A 13,512-nucleotide genomic window follows, 5' to 3' on the forward strand; every position below is an offset into this window, starting at 1 on the left:
TCCTTATTACAGCTCTATTCTAAAAAATGAATGAAGAGGATTACTGTGAATCATAAAAATGTTCAATAAATATCTAATAAAAATTAATCATCGTGTCTCATGAGAATAAGTGCTAAACTCACGGTTTCTAAGAAATAAAAAGTAAAGCTCGTGGTAGCTAAGAGTGACCCACAGGCAGAACTTTGGGAAATATATTGTCATGTTCCAATTATTTATTGTGGTATAATAGCAATCATTTACTGTTGACTGGGCTCAGGAGGTAGTGTGTACTTGGAGTGTCTCATGAGGCTGTGTCAGAGCTGGAGCTGGAGGCATCTCAAAGGCTGTCTGTTCTCGAGGGCTTCAGCGAGAGCTGAGACTGAATCGTCTATACTTGACTTCTCCGTTGCCGTTTGGGCTTCCTCATACCATGGCGGCTGGGTTTGAAGAGGGAAGCATCCAGAGAGAGAGCCAGGCTAAAATGTCTCGTATAACCTAGCCTCACAAATCACACAGTGTCCTTAAGTCCAGCCTGTTTTCAAGGGTAAGGGAATGAGATTCTGCCTCTTGGCATGAGGAGTGTCAAAGAATTCACAGCCATGTTTTAAAACCATCATAGATAGAAACTCTGCAATCTTTCTGGCTCTCATCAGAGAAGGGTTATTCCTCTGGGCACTTGTGCAGTGGGATCATTCTCTGAAACGTCCTGGGGCACACATGGAGCTTTGCACCCTTCACCGTGTTCTCAGAGGCCCCGTGTTAGGTGCATTGCCTTTCAGGACAAACAGCTCTATGATGCCATCTATCTCCTGGATTTTGTCACTGCTTTTGATAACCCTTGAGGGTTCTGAAAGTGCCCACCAAGCTTCTCTGTAGGCAGCTCTGAAGGGGAAAGCTGGCCTCAGAGGCTGGATGAGTTTTCCTGTCTTAGGGGCTCTCTCTCCCCGGAGCAGCGGCATGGGGTGACTGAGAAAAAACAAAAGGCTCTACTTAAGTCAACAGCTGGTAGTAACTGTAAGTAGGACTGCTGGGAAGTGAAGAGGAAGTGGATTCATCCTTTGGGCCATAGTTATGTTGCTAATAACACTCGGCATTTATTGAGCTCTTCTGGTATGCTGGGCACCATGCAGAGCACGTTACCTGCCTTATCTCATTTAACTACTCTTCTTACCAGCCTGAAGTGATAGGCACTATTTTTATCCTCTCTTTACACAAAAGAAAACAGTGGTCAGAGTGGTTGCATGATTGCCCAAAGCTTCACAGCTACTGGAAGATGGAGCCTGGATTTGAACTCAGGTATGTCTGACTCAAAAGGTAGCGTAGTGGTTATGAGTGTGATCCCTGGGTCAGAACTGTAACGCTTGGGCAAAGATGGTGAAACCTGACTTTGGGTGATCTTTGATAAATAGCCCTTTTTTTTTTTTTTTTTTTTTTTTTTGGTTTTTTTAGGGCCTCGCCCAAGGCATATGGAGGTTCCCAGGCTAGGGGTCCAATTGGAGCTACAGCTGCCGGCCTACACCACAGCTACAGCAATGCAGGATCCGAGCCCTGTCTGCGACCTATACCACCGCTCATGGCAACACCGGATCCTTAACCCACTGACCACGGCCAGGGATTGAACCCTCAACCTCATGGATCCGACTTGGGTTCGTTAACCACTGAGCCCCGAAGGGAACTCCCAATAATTAACTTTTTGTGTTTCAATTTTCTTACTAGCAGAGGGGATGACAAATAAATCAGACTCCCGCAGAGGTTTTAGCATTAAATGGGAGGAGGCATTTAAAGGGTTTGGCTCTTAGCAAATGTTCACGATTCTTCCTCCTCCTCTACTACTTACATTTTAGGATGGTGACTTATTCAATAGGATGATATGCCAAAGATCCAGAGGTCGACAGAAGTACAGAATGAAGAATCAGCCATAGGCTCACTATCAGATCTCATTTCAGTTGTGATTCTACGTTCCCATCAGTAAAGTGGGCTCAAGACTGGGACTTTGTGATAATAAATGGAAGCCTCCCAGCCTTTTCCACTGTGGTGCCACAGGCCTTTCTTGATTTCCAGGCCCCGCCAAATTTGCCAACCACTTGCCTAACCAAATACAAACACACACACAATGGAAATTGATTCAGAACTCAGAGTTAGAAAGGAGGGTCGGTGACACGCCCTCTCCACCTCCTTGCTGAGTTTAAGGCACTTTCCAATCTCCAGAGGACAGATTCTGGTCTCTTCTTTTTGGGTGAAACCCTGGAGAGTGGGGGTATGATTTCCTGACATGAATTTACACTGCAGGAAAGCTGTGTGATCTATTGCAGCAGGATTTTCTCACTGTCTCGACGAGTAACTTGGAGGCAGTAACTGGAAAGGGCCCTATGCAGAGGGGATGGCCCACCCTCTCCCACCAATGTGGCTCAGGTCCCTGCCTTCCCAAAACAAAGAGACTGGGAGGTTTTCAGGCAGGCCCCACACTGTCGGTGTGTGTGGTTCAGCCCCCTCCAGGGTGGCTGATTTGTGAATGCGCTGAACTCCAGTGCACCAGGCCACCTAACCACAGAGAGCAGTGTTTTGTTTCTCTACCGGATACACCTGCCCAAAAAGCAGCGTTCACTCCTGCTGCAGGCTCGGGTTTGTTTGACTTTTGAAAGATTGCACCCTCCAGATAAACCAGAGGGTACAACTGTGTGCACTGAGAACCCGCGGAGGCTGAAAAGGAGTGAAATTGATTTTTTTCTTTTCTTTGGGGGGCAAGGGACAATTGTATAAAATTGTTTTTCCATCCAAAGGAGCATTCTCCACTTTCCTGGTAGTCATTATTTCCCAAAGCATACCACCAGAAGGGTTTTAGGAATGGGCAGACACAGCGTTAAAGAGCACTGAGTCACAGACCGAGAAACTTAGTCCCTTTTTAATTTTTTTTCAATCTTTCTGGTTTTGTCAGGAAAAAATATATATCTTCGTGGAGTTGCAGTCGTGGCACAGCAGAAATGAATCAACTAGAAACCATGAGGTTTCGGGATGGATCCCTGGCCTCGCTCAGTGGGTTAAGGATCCAGTGTTGCTGTGAGTTGTGGTGTAGGTCACAGACGTGGCTTGGATCTGGCATTGCTGTGGCTGTGGCATAGGCCTGCAGCTGTAGCTCCGATTGGACCCCTAGCCTGGGAACCTCCATATGCCAAGGGTGCGACCCTAAAAAAGAAAAAAAAAAGTCTTCATTTGAAGCTAGTATTTCTTTAATATCTAACACTTGCTCATCTCCCTTTACACACACACACACACACACACACACAAAGAGTACAGACCTCAGATTTGAAGTCTTTTGTTAGCTGCAATAGCTACTTAATTGTTATAATGTGGTCTGGATAAAATTTGATAATACTGTTTTGTTTTTGCTGTGATAATTTTTAGGATGATCTTTAATTTATAGAAGGGGATAGCAGTTTCCCATTGATTTTAGGGCTATTATGTTTCCTTTTCAAAGAAATATATTCAGGTTTTAAGAATCAGTTAAAGAAAAATATTAAGTAAACAATTGTACATGTGCCATTCATCAATAAGTCATGGGGATGCTCTGTGTGTGTCTGGGTGTGGTAGAAACTGGGAAGGGAGTGCACAAACATCTGACACATGGGCAATGGGGCCTTGGAGTCGGACAAACCAGGGTTTGAATCACTCTCTACCACCTACTACACGCATAACCTTGAGCAACTACTTAATTTAGCTCCACATCTGTAAAATCAGGAGCATGGCAGGTCATTACTCACCTTGGATTTTATGAGGATACGCCACGTAAAGCTGTAATGCATGGTCCTCCAACACACTCAAGAAAGTCAGCTGTCATCACCGCCAGGAAACTGCTTGTGTAAGCACAGTGCCTGGCACATAACACACACACAGTGAAGTGTAACTGCTCCTGTAATTGCTGTCCGTATCATCAGCGTCACCTATTAGTTTGGGTCAGCTTTGAGGAGGATAAGAAGAAGCAATTAAATGTGCAAGGGGTGTTTGAGGCGGAAATCCTGGGCAGGGTACAGGAGGAGGAAGCAGGAGAAAGTGGGGAGAGAATTTCCGACACCTGTGAAAGGAAAGGGGCTGGGGCTGGAGGAGTCTCAGACAGCAGTGCAGATACAGGAAAGATTTGGCTCCACCGATGAGGAATTGTGGAGCCGAAGTGGACCCCTGGAGAAGGGAGCAACTCACAGAAGTCTGGTCCTCAGGTGAACATGGTGGTGAATCCAGAGGACAGCATCTGGGTCCCTTGTGCCCCCCACAGCTGGAGACCTTAGCAGCACATTTCGTGGCTGCTGCACACATCATCTCCCACTTACTCGTGGAAAAGGAGCCTGAGTGTTTTCTCCTATTCATTTATCTGGTTAACCAACACCTGGTCAGTACAACACAGAGAGGGATTAAAATGATCCACACCTGCCCGTGAAATATACTTGGTCAACTCATGATTTTCTTGCCTCAGTGCCAAGCCAAACACATTCCTTACTTTAAAGAGTTTATCTTGATCACAATTCTTTACTAACTTTTAGCTCTAATTTTGGGTTTCAAAAGGTTTGCATTTCAGGCAGAGAGTGAAGTGCAATTGACACTTTCATGCAAATTGAATCTAACAAAGAGCCTCAAATGTCAATCCGCAGATGTGTTTGGCTCACACCATTTAAAAAAAAAAAAATTGAGCCAATCTTTTAAAATTGGGAAATGTCATATTTAAAAAAACAAAAATTGTTGATTTTAGGCTTCTCTTGAAAAACCACAGATCTGGATCACTGAGCCTGAATATCTGCGTGACAGTATTATCTAGGCTGAAAGTGTCTGCCCCTTGAAGTGGGGCTCTCCTCTCTTTTTTTTCTTTTTTAGGTGGCCGCCGCACCTGCTGCGTATGGAAGTTACTGAGCTAGGGGTTGAGCCACAGCCACTGTGGAAGCAACGCCAAGTAGTTATGTTGTGAGCCACATGGGAAGTCCTGGGGCTCTCCTCTTTGATTTGGGAGTTACCATGCACATAAAATATGCATAAGCCCTTATACTCAGCCGGCTTCACTGATTTATAGTCCTGTCTGAGCCTTTGTGCAGAGAATGCTAACCGTGCCTCAATATTACATTCTCCCCTTCTTCTTTGGTAATGTTCCAGCTGGACTCAGGGCAGCCCATCTAGGACTACATTTCCCAGCCTCCCTCGCAGCTAGGTGTGATCATGTGACTAAGTTCAAACCAATGGTAGGAAAATGGAATTGAGGTTTAGAACTTCCAGACTGCCTTCAAAGGAAAGCAGTTTCTTTTCTTCTTTTCAGCTGGAAAGTGGATGTGATGGCGGGAGCTGAAGCAGCCATCTGACATCACAGGATGGAAGCTATGTTTCCAGAAAAGCAGAGCAAATAAGAGGAAACTGGGTCTCCAGCATCAAGGAGTTACATACCAACTCTGGAAAACTGATGCTCAAACTTCTATCAGGAAAATTAACTTCCCATTCTCATGTCTCTTTTTTTCAGCAGCCTCAATTGTATCTTTTTTCTTTCTTTCTTTCTTTTCAGGGCTGTACCTGCAGCATATGGAAGTTCCAAGGCTAGGAGTCGAATGGGAGCTTCAACTGCCAGCCTCAGCCATAGCCACAGCAATGCCAGATCCTAGACAAGTCTGAGATGTACACTGCAGCACACGGCAATGCTGAATCCTTAACCCACTGCCTGGGGCCAGGGTTCAAACCAGCATCCTCATGGATACTAGTCAGATTCATTACTGCTGAGCCATAACAGGAATTCCTCAACTGTATCTTAACTAATAAATCCCTATTTGCAATTGAGTCTGTGGCCCTTGGCTTAATTGGAATTGAAGTATAAAGGAAAAACAATTTATAATTTGCAAGTTATTTTTCCTCATAAACGGGACCTATGTGGCCAGCATCAAATGGCAAAGCAAATTGCACTGACAACTGAGAGGAGGCATAATTGTCATTATAGTTAAAGCAGTATTGGAAGACCCTGGCCATATCTCTCAGGCTCTGTTTGTAGGTGGTGCAATTTTCTGGCTGTGGATGGTTTGTCTACGTGACTCCTGAGGGGCTGCTATTGCCACAGCAACATGTCTGGGGTCCACAGGCCACACTCTCTTCTCTTCTTCATCTTTGAAGGCCACACTTAAGCAGGCAGCCCTCCCACGTTTTCTCGGCACTGACCACTGAGTTGAAGAGAAGTAGAAACTTCTCGGTTGGTATTGTTCTGACTCCTAGGGGTCCAAGAGAGGCTCTCTGGTACTGAGCATGAAACAATTGGGGATCCTCACAGTTTCAATCTGATCAGAACCCGCTGTACTAGAGGAGGGTAAAGGTCAGTTATGAAAATGATCTATGATAAAAAAAGAACCTACTAATTCCCCAGAGGCAGGTGCCAAAAATGACATGTTATTGTGTTCTTTAGAATGATGAAGGAGAGTATTGAATGAGATTTGGGTAATAATAATGCCAAACTGTTTAGCTTGCCTGTGACAGAGCTCCCCAAACCAGTACTATTTGGGGAAATAGCAGGAGAACAGAAAAAACAATTAATGAGCACTTGATGTGCCATAAATGTTATGTATGTTTTCTCATGTAATTATCTCAAAAATCCTATGAGATAGTATAACTGCTTTTTTTTTTTTTTTTCCTAAAGCAGACATGCTAAGAAAAGTTAATGTGACAAAGATCACACAGGAAGTAAAAAGCCTGGATTTGGACACTCGAGTGACTGATCTACATTCCATATCATGCAGTCTCATGGATGTGCTAAGGCTGGCCTGATCAGAAGAAGGAGGCATGGACAAAACTGCAGAGAATAGAGGTATCTGGGTGAGGATGGCAGCCAGTAATAGATTCAGGAAAACAAGAAAAGAAAGTGGGAGAGAGACATGTTGAAAAGACTGTACACCTGCATGAGATCATCTTAAGGCCCCTACACGGTACAGATCAAGATGCATGCAACTCTCTGGTCCCTGAGGAAGAAGGGATTCTGGAAGAGCAAGGTGGTAGATACACATGGGGAGGGACTACCCGGCAGCAAGATGAGATAAATCTGAAAAGATAAATTTTACTACGCTCTTTACATTGAAGGATATTGCTGATTAATTGATGGGTATGATTTGGAGTAGAGAAGGAATTACAAATTAATACTTTGCCAGACAGAGGCGTTACCTTTTCTGCTTATTTAAATAAATACGCTTTTGTCATTTCTGGAAAGTTTTTCTTTGACATGTGTAACCAGGTTATTCTTTTAGATAGATGACTCTATGTCCATCCATACTGTTCTGCAAGATCAAAGGGAAAACAATTCCCAAAGCCATGTTCTGAGACAAGTAATGCCATCAAGCATCAAGCAGGATTGTATCAACTTTCCTTTTTTAAATTATCTCTTAGCATCTGCCTCTTCAGAGAAAAGTTCATCTTTATTTTCATTTCGTGGTAAAATATTTTCTAACAGCATCAGTGAAACCCCATTCAAAGTCAATGACCAGCTTTTGAGACATAAGACACGTGCCAAGTCTGTTTGGCACAAAGTAACTACTAACAGATTTAATATATTTCTTTCTTGCTCAGCCATTGACAGGTGTCTTACAGCTCCCCACTCCCTCAGCCTCAAGTCAATTAGTAAGATGGATAAAATACTCAGAAAGGGGGAAGTTATCTAAGATGTAGCTGTTTACGCTTCATTGGTGGTGGGCAGACAGGCTGGGGTCCGAGATATCTCCACTGAGGCTGTCACGAAACGTCCTCTTCCTGGGGTCAATCGAGTTCTTTCTACAGAATGAGTCTCAGATGACTGAATGCCATTCTCCAGACAGGAGCGGGGAAGGATACAAAGCAGAAATATTGAAGTGAAAAAATGCATCAAATACACCTAATCTTTTTCTTTATTTAATTATTTTTATTTTTTCCATTATAGCTGGTTTACAGTGTTCTGTCAGTTTCCACTGTACACCAAAGTGACCCAGTCACACACATATATACACTCTTTGTCTCACATTATCCTCCATCCTGTTCCATCATAAGTGACTGGGTATAGTTGCCTGTGCTATACAGCAGGATCTCATTGCTTATCCCCTCCAGTTGCTATAGTTTGCAGCTATTAACCCCAGACTCTCAGTCCATCCCACTCCCTCCCCCTCGGCAACCACAAGTCTGTTCTCCAAGTCCATGAGTTTCTTTTCTGTGGAAAGGTTCATTTGTGCTGAAATACACCTAATCGTAGTTTAGCCTAGCCTATCTTAAAAGTGCTCGGAACTCTTATATTAGCCTGGAGTAGGGCAAAATCATCTAACACAAAGCCTACTTTATAATAAAAGTGCTGAATATCTCATGTAATTGAATACTGCACTGAAAGTGAAAAGCAGAATGGCTGTACTAGGTACAGAGCAATTACCAGCATCATGAGAGACGAGTGGACCACATATCATGAGCCTGGAAAAGATCAAAATTCAAAATTTGAAATTACAGTTTCTACTGGATGAGTATCACTTTTGCAACACTGCAAAGTCGAAAAATCATAACTTGAACCATCATAAGTCCAAGACGGTCTGCAGTTGGGAGCTGGAAAATACGTTGCCTCCCCAAAGCTCTCTGTCTTACGTCTCCCGCCTGCCTTGCACTGGATGAAAAACAGAAATGCAGCCCTCGGTGCCATGGACAATGGTTCCCCATCGCTGTGACCCTGGCCTTGTGGGAAGGAAGTGAAAATAATTTGGGCAAAAACATGTCCTGTCTGTCCTGTCCGTTCTTCCTGTGGGGCCCCCCCGGGTAGAAGCAAAGGGTTTTGCATGTCAGGCTAGAATATTAGGGAAAGAGGAAACAGTGTCTAAAGTGAGATTGGGGGGTCAGAGATAGTTCAAAATGTAACGATTTCCTTTTGCTTTAGGAACTGCTCTTTTCCTCTCCCCTTTCTTTTCTTTTCTTTTTTAAAGTGAAGTTTCCAAGGAGAAAAGGCAGTATTTGCCAAATGCTACAATGTACTTTGCACTGATTGGGCTCAGGACATGAAGGCCCAGCTTTACTCTGGCAGTAATTTAAAATAATAATAGTGGTAGGGTACTTTACCACTAGGCTTTAGGTTGCTCGTTTAACGCTGCAATAACCCTGTGAGATGGGAATTGTCATCCTCTCTGCTGGGTGAGGAAGTGGAAGCTCAGAAAGGATGAACGGCTTATCCTCGGTGACTCGGCTGGTAAGTGGCAGAGTCTGGGTTTTCTCTTTCTACCACGCCTGTCCCTGTAATTCTCAGGTGTGAGCAGTCACTTTAGATACATTTAAGGTTTTTATTAGCAGTGATCCTCCTGACTCCGTGTTATTGGCGTGAAATACACGTTACTCTGCTTCCCCAGAAGCTTTGGTTCTTCCTCTCTCCTGGTGCATCCAGAACTACCAACAGCTGGATTTCTTTGTCATCACTTTATTTTTTTTTCCTTTTTAGGGGTGCCCCCGGTGCATATGGAGGTTCCCAGGCTAGGGGTCGAATCAGAGCAACAGCTGCTGGCCTATACTACAGCCACAGCAACATGGGATCCGAGCCGCATCTGTGACCTACACCACAAATCATGAGAACGTCGGATCCTTAACCGACTGAGCAGGGCCAGGGATAGAACCTGCATCCTCAAGGATCCTAGTCGGGTTTGTTAACTGCTGAGCTACGGAGGAACGCCTGTCATCACTTTAGAAGTGATAAAATTCCTCAAAGGGAATTTTATTCCCGGTCTGGAGTTGGCAGCCTTTATTCATAGGAATGCATTGCGGGGTGTTCGGTTTTGGTGAGAGAGAGACATTGTAAAAATTGAAGACAAAGAAGAAATGGAGGAAGTGAGGCTGGAGGGGAAAGGTTCATGTAGGTTGGGAGTCTTGGCTCTTCTTTAGCCACAGGCTCTTTAGCTTTAGGGGTCTCTGCCTTCCTTCTTCTGGGAGGAAGGAAGGACCACTGCCTTTTAAGTCAAACAGAATTTAGTTCTGTTAAAAAAAAAAAAAAAAAAAAGCCAACAGGCTCCAAATGGAATCACTTGTGCTAAGCCCATGAAACCAAATGGGAACTTAAGACGTTGCCTATTTGCCGTTTCAATATCCCCCTGCCCAGGAATGCCCTCTTATCACTGTTTGGAATTTCATGGTCAGCACCAATGTGGTAACTGGGCACACAGACCCTTTTTCATCCCTCAAAGGAAAGATGAGGTAATTTTTCTTTCCTTAGTCCTTCCCTATTCTGCCTATAAAAGCCTTCCATTTTGTATAGCTCCTTGGAGCTCCTTTTTATCTACTAGATGCGATGCTGCCCAATTCATGAATTGTTGAATAAAGCCAATTCCAAATGTACTCAGCTGAATTTTGTTTCATAACAGTTCAAATCAAATCTCAGCTCTGGTGAAAACTCTTTTTTTTTTTTTTTTGTATTTTTGTACTTTTTAGGGCCGCACCCACTACATATAGAGGTTCACAGGCTAGGGGTCGAATTGGAGCTGTAGCTGCTGGCCTACGCCACAGCCACAGCAATGCCAGATCCGAGCCATGTCTGCCCCCTACACCACAGCTCACGGCAGTGCCAGATCCTTAATCCACTGAGCAAGGCCAGGGATCAAACCTGCAACCTCATGGTTCCTAGTTGGATTCGTTTCTGCTGCGCCACAAGAGGAATTCCCCTGGTGAGAACTCTTAAGGAAACTATTTAATTTTAGTTTTCTCATCTATAAAATGGACTAATATTAGTACCTTCTTGTTTGGGTCATTGTGGGGGACTGACTGAAATAATACAGTGCTTCTCCAAGTATGAAATGCATATGGTTTTCTGGTGACACAAACATTTCTTTTTTAATGTAATAGTTATGCCACATGCCCATATAGATAACTAGCCTACCAAACCAGTATTTCGCAGGTCATGTCACTTAGGGCAAGGCTAAATAAAAAAAAAAAAAAAAACCACTTCAATTTAAAGTCTATTTTGAGAAAATGTTCAATATGTGATATGGAGACGGCCAAAACATGGTGGGGGGGAACCCCAGGCCAATATGAAGCTGCTAGGAAGTCACTCCTTCTCAACTCCTCCTGGTTAAAGAGGGGGACTTTGGACAAAGAAACCTTGAAGCCTCAGACTGGACAAGAAGGCTGGGTTACACTTGGGACCTGGAGTCCCTGGACTTTCACCTCCTGCTACTGCCCTCTCGTGGTTATGAGCTGTCCCCATATGCTGAATACAAGTCAACGTTGACACAGGGTGATTTAGCACCCAGCACCCACACACAGCCCTTTCTGGCACCTTTCTCACCTCTTCATTTCCCTGACTCGGGAACTCCCCCACCTCCATCAGTACCTCCTCCCTTGGCTTACCCTCCCCAAAGTGTCACTTCCTCCTCCACCCTAGTCACAACAACTGCCCTTCTCCAGGCTCCTTACAAATCAGCAAAGGATGTTCTGATTCTCAGGTGTGAACCTTCAATGAGCTTAGCTTTCCCAGGGGACCCTTGTTTTAAAAGAGGAACTGGTTCAATCAAAATGAAGTCAAATGAGCAGGAAGGGCAGCGGCTAGATTTGTTTGTGATGGGGATCTTTGGCTCCTGCCTTCTTTGTAAAACAGACCCTTCTCTTTAAGTGGGCATCTAGATCCAAGAAATGAAATCCCTTTTTTTTTTTTTCTAGGAAATTCTACAACAAACTCTCATTTTAATGTGTTAGAGTTGCATTATTTTGCTGGAGACTAAAAACCCAAAACGGCAGTGGTTTAAAATACGTATTTAAAAATATCTCTGGAGTTCCCATCGTGGTGCAGTGGTTAATGAATCTGACTAGGAACCATGAGGTTGCGGGTTCGATCCTGTCCTTGCTCAGTGGGTCGAAGATCCGGCGTTGCCATGGGCTGTGGTATAGGTCGAAGACGTGGCTCAGATCCTGCGTTGCTGTGACTGTGGCAGAGGCCGGTGGCTACAGCTCCGATTCAACCCCTAGCCTGGGAACCTCCATATGGTCAGCGTTTCAGTCACTGGTCAGGAAGTAAGGGCCAGAGAAGGCTATGGTCTAGTCCTTTAAAGCACTCACCACCTTCCTTTACCTCTTGCTGGGCAGATCTTGGCCATGAGTGCATTGTAAGGGGTAGTGGGAAATGTGACATTGTTTTTCTGAGCAGCCTGTGCCCTGCTAACATTTGGTGTTTTATTCCTGAAGAGTGGGAGAATGGGCTTTAGAGACCAGTAGCATCTCTCCCGTAAGCCTATTGCTGGGGTTGTGAGAAACGGTCAGGCCCAAGTAGGACTGGATCCCAGGACTAAAATCAGGTGCTCGCATTTCTCTTCTGCCATCGGGAAAATGCCCTGGTGCCTCGGATGGTGAGTTAGACCACAGCCAAGACGCCGAAGTCCTAGTTCTGGTTCTGCTGCTAGCCAATGTCACGGCCTTCACAGAGATATCGAATATTCCAGGGCCTTAGTTCCTCTAAAATAAGGCTACTGCATTGGAACTCTAGAATCCCTTCCTGCGCTAACACTATGACTTCATAGAACCCTGTCTTGGCATCTATAATCAAGCAGTTAAATAGAAAATGAACATGCTTTTCCCTTTTCTCTGTGACCATCAAATGCCGTGGGTCATTAAGGGTAGATAACCAATCGATGGCATCCAGGTATCCTTTTAATCTTGTCATCCTCCCTCGGGACTCCTTCCTGCAGGAACTGGTTCGAGATGGCGTTGCTGGCTAGGAGATCCACTTTATTTTCAGTCGAGCTTTGGAAGCAGAAGGGCTAAAGCAACCAACAAGGAACCTCATGGCTGTAAAGTCTGTTTATATCCGGTAGTAGCTGCTGCTATCGCCCATGTCAAACCGCTGGGACAGGAAACATATGCAGCCAATTGATAAAGAGGGCATCTGCTGTGAGCACGCTAATCTCGAGGAGATGGGGATCCCAAGCCACCCGAATTAGCCGCAGACCAGAAAGGGGCCCTTTCAGGGTTCCTCTCAGTTGCTAAGACACGCTGCTTGAAAAAAAAAAAAACACCTCCTCCCTCACCCAGAGTGGGGAAAACAGAAGCTGCCATTGCTTAACTTCCTTATAAATAACCAAGCAACACCAGCATCCGCACCTTAGTAAAGGCTGATCTGCCAAAAAAAAAAAAAAAAAAAAAAAAAATGCTGCCTTGTCTCCTTCTTGGGGCCATAGAGTGGTGGACCAGTTCACTGATCCATCACCTTGGCCAAGAGACCTTCCTTTTCTAGCTGTGTGACATAGTGGATGAGTTCTATGGTGGCAGGAAGAGGACAAAAGAGGAGATCCAGCCAGGAAATGAGGCACCTGTCGACACGCCAGTCAAGTCAGCCTTAGAAAGCCTTGGTCCTGACTTGAGAGAGCGACTCTGCGGAGACTGGCCTGTCCCCTGAGGAAGACAGGCACTCCCAGGCGTAGCAACTGGAACAACAACTTCCTTTTGACTAGGATGACTCCTCACGGTCAGGAAGACAACTTTGCATTTGCGGTGGTCAGGTCTCTAAGGGGGGCTGGAACACACTTCTTCCATTTGGATCTTTGGTTTTTGTTTTGTTTTTTT

The 13,512-nt window shown here is 44.7% G+C and overlaps 1 long non-coding RNA gene across 1 annotated transcript; it reads left to right on the forward strand.

Moving 5' to 3' along the window:
- On the forward strand, window positions 8,720–13,097 carry LOC106504627. The gene is made up of 2 exons (XR_001298257.2): window positions 8,720–9,166; window positions 12,639–13,097. It is a non-coding gene; the product is annotated as an uncharacterized LOC106504627 (long non-coding RNA).

Source organism: Sus scrofa, chromosome 8, assembly GCF_000003025.6.
Source record: "Sus scrofa isolate TJ Tabasco breed Duroc chromosome 8, Sscrofa11.1, whole genome shotgun sequence".
NCBI lineage: Eukaryota > Metazoa > Chordata > Mammalia > Artiodactyla > Suidae > Sus > Sus scrofa.